Source organism: Lycium barbarum, chromosome 5 (genome assembly GCF_019175385.1).
Source record: "Lycium barbarum isolate Lr01 chromosome 5, ASM1917538v2, whole genome shotgun sequence".
Taxonomy (NCBI): Eukaryota; Viridiplantae; Streptophyta; class Magnoliopsida; order Solanales; family Solanaceae; genus Lycium; species Lycium barbarum.
Genome location: NC_083341.1, coordinates 103,874,590 through 103,886,074, shown reverse-complemented (window position 1 = coordinate 103,886,074; position 11,485 = coordinate 103,874,590).

Below are 11,485 nucleotides of genomic sequence, written 5' to 3'. Positions count from 1 at the left end.
TTCCCCAACTAGATATAACCCTAAAATATTCCTCCCAACATTTCCCAAAGTATTAGTGAAGTTTTAGCAAGATCCGAGCCTCGTGAACCTGAACTAGTGAATGGAAAGTTGTTCCTAGGGTTCTATTGAAGTTGTTGAGCTTAAGAGTTGGACTTGAAGTTTGATTGTTGGAGTTGTAGTTCCTTCAAGGTATTTATATAATTCTTGTCTTTGTTATTGAGTTTATTACCAAAAGTTTTAGTAATATAAAGTGAAGAAAGCATAGTTATGAAAGCGGTAAGTTAATTGAGTTTAAGTTGAGATTAGGGGCTGTTTTGGGAGCTGTTTTGGGATTGAATTGATTATTGTTTGATATGTAGGTATTGGTTTTGTTGTTGTTGATGTTGTTGTTAATGTTTGGGTTGAATTGGAAATTGAGGGATTGTTAAGTTTACAGAAGAGATGTTGTCCGAATTTCGTTAAGTTATAGACTAATTTAATGGTTGGAATATAAGCATTCTAGACTGATAGTTGGCATACTTGGTCTTATGTGTAGATTCGTCATGCCTGGGACATAAGCATAGTTATCCTGAGAAGCGAATAAGGTATGTTAAGGCTAACCCTTTTATTCTTTTGGCATGATCTTTATTATACAAACAAAAGAAGTAAACGAGCGAGTTCCAAATACTCTATTCTTAGATAGTGTAGGGATATTCGTATCCTTGGCCTCCTATGTATCATGTCTATAGCTTCCAGAGATTCATTACACTGACATACTAGCTTTTTATGTTACCCCGAGGAGTTCACATTATCCTTTTATGAGTCTTTCATGCATTATATATATGTACAACTATTTTCTTACACCGCGCCGTGCTATAGTCAGCCGGGCAGGCACGTAGATGTGCACACCACTGCAGTGGGCAGATTATGTGATTACCCCAGGTGCAGGATGACATGATGTATGGATCGGGCTGTACGTTCCACAGCACAAGCTATTATACTATGCTATATGTATACGATTTTTGAAAGAAAGCATCCATATCATAGATAATTTTAGAGATTGGATTAGCTTTCCCGTCTCAGATACCTTTCATGATTCTTATGTACATGTTGTTCTTATGTCTTACATGCTCGGTACAATATTCGTACTGACTCCCCTATTGCTCGGGGGCTGCGTTCGTGCCCGCAGGTTCAGTTAGACAGAGAGGCGGTCCAGCTCAGTAGGACTTCCACCGAGCAGTAGTTAGTGTGCTCCACTTGGTTGGGAGCTGCAGTATATTTTTGGTATGCTATTTTTTTGACATGTATATATCGGTATGATGGGGCCCTGTCCTGTCCTTTCTACAGCTTTGTACTCCATTAGAGGTCTGTAGACAGTTGTATTTAGTTGGGATATCATGTAGCCTTGTCGGCTCTTATTTTGTTTTACGGCATATGTAGCAGCAAAGTCAGCTTACACTGTTATTTTCAGTATATATATACAGGTGGTAGTGAGTTCTTGATATAGAGTTCATGGTGTTGTTCTTACAGAGTCAGTATAGTTCAGTTATAAGTCATTCATAGCCACCCCGTTGCTCAGTGAGATCCAGGTATGAGTATAAGGGTTTCTGGTCGATAGAGGTCAGGCACTCGTCATGACTCATCGGTTTGGGTCGTGACAGGTTCTAGGGGAATGGACTGCCCCAAATCAATAAACATGGTTACATGAATAATATGAAACTAAAACTGTAAGCTGCACCTGAACATGCTTAACATCTGACATGAATATAATTTAACATGAGTAAACCATTTTAAGTGGGAGAGCCTTAGTATAATCGACAATGTAACCACCACGTGAGTACGTGGCATCTACTCTCTGCCTGATCAGCTAAGCCATCTCGTACCTTGCCGGGATACGAGACATCAACATCACATGAATGGATCCATAAAATACCTGCAATGGGGGACATGAAGGAATCATCCTAACTGGGCAGAAAAATCCTAATTCTACGCGGGTAGATGTAGTTTCATGTATTAAACCTTCTCGGCTATCACACCCCAACCTTTGGGAGTGTGGTCGGCGCCCGAAGGCCCCAGCGAACCAAACATGGAATCTGTAACCTGAGACATGAACATTGGACCGACAAGACCACTAAATGACAATAGTAAGTGTTGACACCCAATTTTTGCCCTTCAAAAATTCAAATTAACTAGTCAAGCTTCCTGAATTTCAAATAGAGTGAAATAAATATTTATAAAGTCAAAAATATTTTCTAACTAGTTTGGTGTTTAATTTTGCCATTTTCATTTGGCAAAATACCCTAATATATATTCTATATATTTTACATATAATTTTAAGTGCTAATTACGTCTATTTTATTAACTTAAAAATCAAACTATATATATATAACAAGTGGTTTAATCAAGCACGTATTTTAAATTGTCAATTTAAAGTCATTTCGACTTAATAACTATAATTAGCTTATTTTCACAAATAAATAGTTCACTGTCATGATCCGACTAGGGGCCATGACGGATACCCGGGGCTAACCACCGACCACCGCTCGTACCATTACCCATCGTACACATCAAGCGTTCATTCATTAATCTTATACTCAAATCATAGGAAAACTATTTTTTTCACTTTGAACATAATTACCTTTATATACATAAGTCCTTCGGCTATCAAATAATATACATACAATAAGGACATCGTGAGATCATACTACCCACACATACGTATCTACGAGCCTCTACTGGAGTACTAACATAAATACGGGATAGGACCCCGTCGTGCCCAAATATATACACAAAATAACAATTCAACATAGCACCTCCGAAGTAATGGAGTGCTTCTGTAAGCCTGCTGAGTAACTCCTAGGAATCTGGGTCACCTCCCTGTCTACCTGTGGGCATGAACACAGCGTCCAAAGAAAAGGACGTCAGTACTAAATATGTACTGAGTATGTAAAGCATGAGTAGTAACATAAGTAAACGTGAAGGGCAGCATAAAATAAAAGATCAGATATCTTTTTGAGATGTTTGACATGCTTGCTTTACCTTTTCTTAAGGGTCGCGGAATGCACATACATATACATATCATACTACCATATCTGCTCGTATACATTAAGCATTATCCGTATTCGGCAACGTAGTGGCTCGACAATATTCGTATTCGGCCATGTAGTGGCTCGACAATATCCATATTCGGCCACGTAGTGGCTCGACAATATCCGTATTTGGCCACGGAGTGGCTCGACAGTATCACATACATGTCTTCCGTACTCGGCCATAACAAGGCTCGGTATATCTCATCATCATCATTGCCATCACTACGGAAATCTTTTATCATCACATACATCTCATAAGCTTATCATAACTTTTCATAGAGCATGCATTTGAATTTAAAGACAATCTATGAAAATCATATCATATTCGTAGCATGAACTTCATAAAAATATCGTATGATAGGATTTATAATCTCTAAACATAGGCTCATCATTACCATTATCGTATCTATGGCATATCTCTTACCTTTATCTCATATGAAAACCCCTATGAACATAGACTAGTAATTATTTTTTGGAACATTGGTCATAGGACATGCATTAGTACTTATATACAAACTGTAACAATATCGGGGTGACATAAGGTCGAGAACCGCCGATTACATTATGGAGTGATCATATTCATCATATCTCACCTTGAAGGAACTAACATTTTAAGGTGGGTGTAACACAACGAGCAACCTCAAGGGATCGTAAATAGGGTCATTAGATTGCAGAAACATCATATCAGATTCATAGCAAGAACTTTATGGAATCGGCATATCATGTACTTTAGAACTTTTAGGATCAACTCATGGTTATCATTATCATACTGGCATCATATCTCTTTTCTTTATCTTATGAAAGCTCTTTATAATCATAGACTCATAATTTCTGGTGTGTAGGAAAGTCATGGAAATATAGGAGAATTCATGCCATGGAGTCATGCCTTAGAAAGAAAGGACTAGCCCTACATACCTTTTCGTTTAGCTATTCTATCGCTTGCGTATTCTCCTTCAACGCTCATGTTGTTACCTTCAAGAGAGTTCGCATTAACATTAGCTAATCGATCACATGAACATGCTCAACTAAAGCTAGAGAAAATTGGGCAGCATTTCCTTTGTTTATACAAATTTCCCCATATTTTATATCAACTCCCAAACATCTATAATGACATTCACAATATTATAACCAAAAATCTTCATTCACCCTACCTTATCCACATTTCATAATTTCACTTCAATTCATCCATAATCATGGTCATAGTATACTAGTACGTTTTATCACATATAATGCTTATCCCATGTCCTTAATATCATTTATAGCATAATCATAATCACAATATATCAAGAATCATGACTCATCCTAAGCTACTACTCAAAATCTCATTATTCTCATCTTTATAACCCATTTTCTATCTCCTTTCATAATCTAAGTCTTTCAACCTCTCAATATATTAAACAACACAGAATGATCATAAAACTTACCTTAGATAGTGTGGGAATGAGCCTTGAGTGGAAAGACTTCACTTGAGCCAAAACCCTAGTTCCTTTCCAACGGAATTTTTTGACTTGGATGAACTCTAATAAGTTTCTTACACTTGATTTCCTTGGTTTGATGAAGTTGATCCTTACTCGCTCTTGGATTCTTGTAGGTGAAGTGTGGAGAAATGTTCTAGAGAGTTCTAGAGAGAAGGGGAGTGAAGGGGAAATGAAATGAAATGAACTTGAACCCCTTATTAATAATACACAATCTGTCCCGTCTTGTTTCTACGGACCAACATACGGTCCGTATAAATTATACTAACCGTATGTCTGGCCGTAGATTTGGTCCCGTGAATGCTACCAATCTTGGCTAAATATACGGCCTAACATACGGCCAGTATAATTTATACGGCCAGTATGTTGGGCCGTATAATGCCCAGCTATTCCGATTTCATTCTCGTCGACTTGTTTGATCTCCAATCCTTATGGAACCTTCATAACACTTGTTTAACACCTCATTAACACTCTAAGGGACGTTATGGATCTTCTCCAAAATATCATTAAGTCATCATTAATTCGTTACTCATAAATCCTTTCCGATACATAACGCATGCTTTGCCTTTCTTGGCAACCTTTCTTCTATTACCTCGAATGCCTTCAATATCTCAATTAGGATCATCCAATGCAATTTCGTACTTATTGAAACATCGTATACTTCATGCCCCTCGTTATTCTATCCACTGTACATCAACAAAAAATTTTCTGAGGTGTAACATTCTTCCCTCCTTTAAAAACATTTGTCCTCAAATGTTAAGCTATCGGGGATTCTATGAAAATTTCGCCAGAGTTTTCCCTATACTATGGCACTACCATCCTGTCACAACAGTCCAAAATAACACTGCCACTCAGGGCTACAACACCACAACACACAATATGGCCATACACGACCAAAAGCATTAAAAGTAAGGTATTGCATTGCATACCTGGGGCAACAACATTTCATCTTGAACCTCCTTTGGGAGCCATCATTTTAATCCTCTAACACACACAATCTATAACATTCCCTTTGAATAGCTGAAAATGAGTTTTTCTTCTTAGTAATGACTTTCGGGTGCAATACTTCCCTGATTCCTCAAAAATATCCTTTCAAGAGATATACGTGAGTCGCTTTCCTGATATAATCCTCGTTGATACTCGGACTCATCAGTCCTTTTTCTTGCTCCATAATGGTATTAAGTTCCACATGTTTTACAAATCCCTTCCGCTTTCCTTTCTTCCCTATGACAACGATAATGGTATTGACCCAAATCTGTAGAGTCTAGATAAACTCAATCCATCTCCTATCATAGGTGTCTGTCGTCGACTTCCTCAAAGGCCTCATAATTTTTGAGAATTTCATAAACCTTTGGTAACTGTCAAAAATTTGCTATAACCATAATGGTACAAAATTGAAAATTCCAAGGCATAATATTCTTTTGGTAAAAGCCCCCCTTCATTCAGTGATCTTATTGCATTCGTAAGTTGTCACACCCTAGGGCTACCGTAGGAAGCATATAACATGTACTTATATCATATTCCAAGTAATTGTCCTATTTATCCTTAACGATAATCCCAACTCAACATTTCAACTCAATTCACCATATATTTTCCTTCAACTGACCCGGAGTATCATGAACACAATATTCTTGTTTACCTCTTACTCCTCTTTTTAAGTTCCCACTTGGTTTCATTGGCGACGTATAAATACTTGCAAGTTACATAATCGTTCTTGCGTGATTCGTGTACATACATATCTATACATATACATATATCCATATCCGTATACATATTCGTGTCCAAATTCATATCCATAGCATACCCGACCTTGAAGGTTCGGAGGTTTTCGCATACCCGGCCACGACAAGGCTCGGTGCCATACATACCAAAACTCTTTTGTCTATCTGTAGTAACTAATCTCATCATGCTCTCTTCCTTCCTTTATTTATCTTATTTCCTCCCGTTTTATAATGAATCCTTTATTCTTTACACGAGGAACCCTATTCTTAACTTAGTACCGCTTTGTCCTTTAGAATATACTACCATTGTACCATCCATTCTTCACTTCCAAAACTTATTTTGTTCATTCTGATCATCCTCTCTCATCCTTATTGTGTGGATCCTTTTCCTAACAATCGTCCTATTTCGTTATTCATCTTTCTGTAGTCTTGGTCTTTTACATCCAGCTAAAGATATCACTCATGCTCTCGATTATACAAATCACAAACTACTACTACTTTGCCATATCATATTTCTCTGATTCCTTTTTCAAGTTTGCTTGCTATCATTTCTGTCATCACGAAACCTCTATGCTGGATTATTCTAACAAGGTCTTATAACCTTTCTTATCTACTGCCCCATGGCTCGCTTGCTGGTTTCACACTTACATTCATTCTTTATTCATATAGAACATGTCACATCTTTAGTCATTTCCTCACTATACTTTACTTACATTGTATTACAGTTCTTGCCACGCTCTCATTATATCTTGACCATAATCAATGCTATAGAGTGCCACTTCTTTACCTCGTTCGCAATCCTGCTGGTAAAATAGAATAAACATTGCGAAGTAAGCATCTCAACGTATTACTCTTTCTAATCAGCCCTATTACACTTACCATATAAGTTGTTTTACCAATGGATTCACATTCGTTATAGCCCTTCGTATTTCATACCCCTGCCTGAGTCATGCTGTTACTTTATTTTGCTAATAGACTTATCGTATCTTAGTCGTGCTTATCCATCCAATCAATACTCCAGTATCGCACTCTATTGGAGTTACCATTCCTCTCCTATGTCGTGTTTTAGCACTACCAGTCTCCCTAATTTACTCTAGCATTTCCCTTTACTGTAATAATGCCAATCTTATAATTATCGTTACTATCAATTCAATAGTATTTAACTCATCTCTTGTAGTTGTTAACGATACTCCTAAATTAATCTCGTCCTGCCATTACTTTTTGCACAACATCTTTTCCCGTTAGGACATATTACAAGCTTATATCTTATCTCCTTTAGATTCTAGGTAAATTTTGGCGGAGTTTCCTCTATATTTCTTACTATCCCAAAACCTGCACGTAGCAAATACCAACAATGCCTCATAGGGCCAATATGTATGTACAACATATCTCAGCCACACAGGGCTCCCACTTTCAAGTAAAAGCACAAAGATGTCGAAACTTACCTCATATATCACACTTCGAGATGTACCTGATGCTTTAGCGATCTGCCCTGTTATCCCTTCCTATTTACTTTCCCTTTCATCCTTCAACTTTACATTTCAATCATACCTCAATATTCTTACCTTACTCGACACACATCTTTCGTACCATCGCTTACCTTTGTTCTGATTCATTCAATTTGTTTAGTTCACAAACATATAACTGAACTTATCATCAAGAGATACCTTTAGTCAATTCCTCTGTTGTACTTACACCGTCTTACCTCTATGACAACCAATCCATTATCATATAAATACATATTTCGATAACGTAGCCTCAACGAAGGGGCTTACCTCCGTAACTTTCAATGTCATCAATCACTTTCTTCTGTCAATATCGTTCTTCTGCTGGAATCAAGGGTTAGTATAAGGAATCTCATTTAATATGGCTTAGCTCTATCGTACGATCTTAGATATGACAGAAGAGTAACCATCCTAAATTCCCTGTAGCCTCCTGTTTATAGATGTGGCGCGCAACATACCATAAACAAGACTCTACTAGACACGGCTCGTAGACACTTCCCAGGACTAAACTGCTTTGATACCACTTTTGTCACGACCCAACTAGGGGCTATGATTGGTACCCGGGGCTAACCACCGAGCACCGCTCATACCATTACCCATCATACACATCAAGCGTTCATTCATTAATCTTATACTCAAATCATAGGAAAACCATTTTCTTCACTTTGAACATAATTACCTATATGTACATAAGCCCTTCAGCTATCAAAATAATATACATACAATAAGGACATCGTGAGACCATACTACCCACACATACGTATCTACGAGCCTCTACTGGAGTACTAACATAAAGACGGGACAGGACCCCGTCGTGCCCAAATATATACACAAAATAACAATTCAACATAGCACTTCTGAAGTAATGGAGTGCTTCTGTAAGCCTGCTGAGTAACTCCTAGGAATCTGGGTCACCTCTCTGTCTACATGTAGGCATGAACACAGCGTCTAAAGAAAAGGACGTCAGTACGAAATATGTACTGAGTATGTAAAGCATGAGTAGTAACATAAGTAAACGTCAAGCGCAGCATAAAATAAAAGATCAAATACCTTTTTGAGATGTTTGGCATGCTTACTTTACCTTTTCTTAAGGGTCGCGAAATGCACATACATATACATATCATAGTACTGTATCTTCTCATACACATTAAACATTATTCGTATTCGGCCACGTAGTGGCTCGACAATATCTGTATTCGGCCAAGTAGTGGCTCGACAATATCCGTATTTGGCCACGGAGTGGCTCGACAGTATCACATACATGTCTTCCGTACTCGGCCATAACAAGGCTCGGTATATCTCATCATCATCATTTCCATCACTACGGAAATATTTTATCATCACATACATCTCATAAGCTTATCATAACTTTTCATAGAGCATGCATTTGAATTTAAAGACAATCTATGAAAATCATGTCATATTCGTAGCGTGAACTTCATAAAAATATCGTATGATAGGCTTTATAATCTCTAAACTTAGGCTCATCATTACCATTATCGTATCTATGGCATATCTCTTACCTTTATCTCATATGAAACCCCCTATGAACATAGACTAGTAATTGTTTTTTGGAACATTGGTCATAGGACATGCATTAGAACTTATATACAAACTGTAACAATATCGGGGTGACATAAGGTCGAGAACCCCCGATTACATTATGGAGTGATCATATTCATCATATCTCACCTTGAAGGAACTAACATTTTAAGGTGGGTGTAACACAACGAGCAACCTCAAGGGATCGTAAATAGGGTCATTAGATTGCAGAAACATCATATCGGATTCATAGCAAGAACTTTATGGAATTGGCATATCATGTACTTTAGAACTTTTAGGATCAACTCATGGTTATCATTATCATACTCGCGTCGTATCTCTTTTCTTTATCTTATGAAAGCTCTTTATAATCATAGACTCATAATTTCTGGTGTGTAGGAAAGTCATGGAAATATAGGAGAATTCATGCCATGGAGTCATGCCTTAGAAAGAAAGGACTAGCCCTACATACCTTTTCGTTTAGCTATTCTATCGCTTGCGTATTCTCCTTCAACGCTCATGTTGTTACCTTCAAGAGAGTTCGCATTAACATTAGCTAATCGATCACATGAACATGCTCAACTAAAGCTAGAGAAAATTGGGCAGCATTTCCTTTGTTTATACAACTTTCCCCATATTGTATATCAACTCCCAATCATCTATAATGACATTCACAATATTATAACCAAAAATCTTCATTCACTCTACTTTATCCACATTTCACAATTTCACTTCAATTCATCCATAATCATGGTCGTAGTATACTAGTACGTTTTCTCACATATAATGCTTATCCCATGTCCTTAATATCATTTATAGCATAATCATAATCATTTATAGCATAATCATAATCACAATATATCAAGAATCGTGACTCATCCTAAGCTACTACTCAAAATCTCATTATTCTCATCTTTATAGCCTATTTTCTATCTCCTTTCATAATCTAAGCCTTTGAACCTCTCAATATCTTAAAAAACATGGAATGATCATAAAACTTACCTTAGATAGTGTGGGAATGAGCCTTGAATGGAAAGACTTCACTTGGGCCAAAACCCTAGTTCCTTTCCAATGGAATTTCTTGACTTGAATGAAATCTAATGAGTTTCTTACACTTGATTTCCTTGGTTCGATGAAGTTGATCCTTACTCTCTCTTGGATTCCTGTAGGTGAAGTGTGGAGAAATGTTCTAGAGAGTCCTAGAGAGAAGGGGGGGGGGGGGGGTGAAGGGGAAATGAAATGAAATGAACTTGATCCCCTTATTAATAATACACAATTTGTCCCGTCTTGTTTCTACGGATTAACATACGGTCCATATAAATTATACTGACTGTATGTCTGGCTGTAGATTTGGTCCAGTGAATGCTGCCAATCTGGGCTAAATATACATCCTAACATACGGCCAGTATAATTTATACGGCCAATATGTTGGGCCGTATAATGCCCAGCTATTCCGATTTTGTTCTCGTCAACTCGTTTGATCTCCAATCCTCATGGAACCTTCTTAACACTTGTTTAACACCTCATTAACACTCTAAGGGATGTTATAGCTCTTCTCCAAAACATCATTAAGTCATCATTAATTCGTTACTCATAATCCTTTCCGATACATAACGTATGCCTTGACTTTCTTGGCAAACTTTCTTCTATTACCTCGAATGCCTTCGAAATCTCAATTAGGATCATCCAATGCTATTTCTTACTTATGGAAACATCGTATACTTCGTGCCCCTCGTTATTCTATCCATTGTGCATCAACAAATTTTTTTCCGAGGTGTAACATTTACTTTGTTAAAATTAAGAAGCTTAATTAATTTATTAATTGAATTATTAATTCATCTCAATTTAATCTTAGAATGGTCGGATTTTAAAGATTGGTTTGATCTACAAAAAATGATTTCGATTTGAGTTGAATTGGCTACTTCTGACAAAATGGGTTACATTTGAAATTTGATTTGGTTACATTTCTTATAGTCACTTATTTTTCTCTCAGATCATCCCAATTCATCACAAGCCCAACAACTTAAGCACAAACCCGGCCCACTTCAATGAAATCCCAAAACTCTCTTTTCTCTTTTCATAATTTTCAATACAACAAAGAACCAAACGAACCCTAAAGACGGCGGATGCTAGCTCTCAAGCGCTGTTCTTGGCAAAGATTCAACGAGATGATT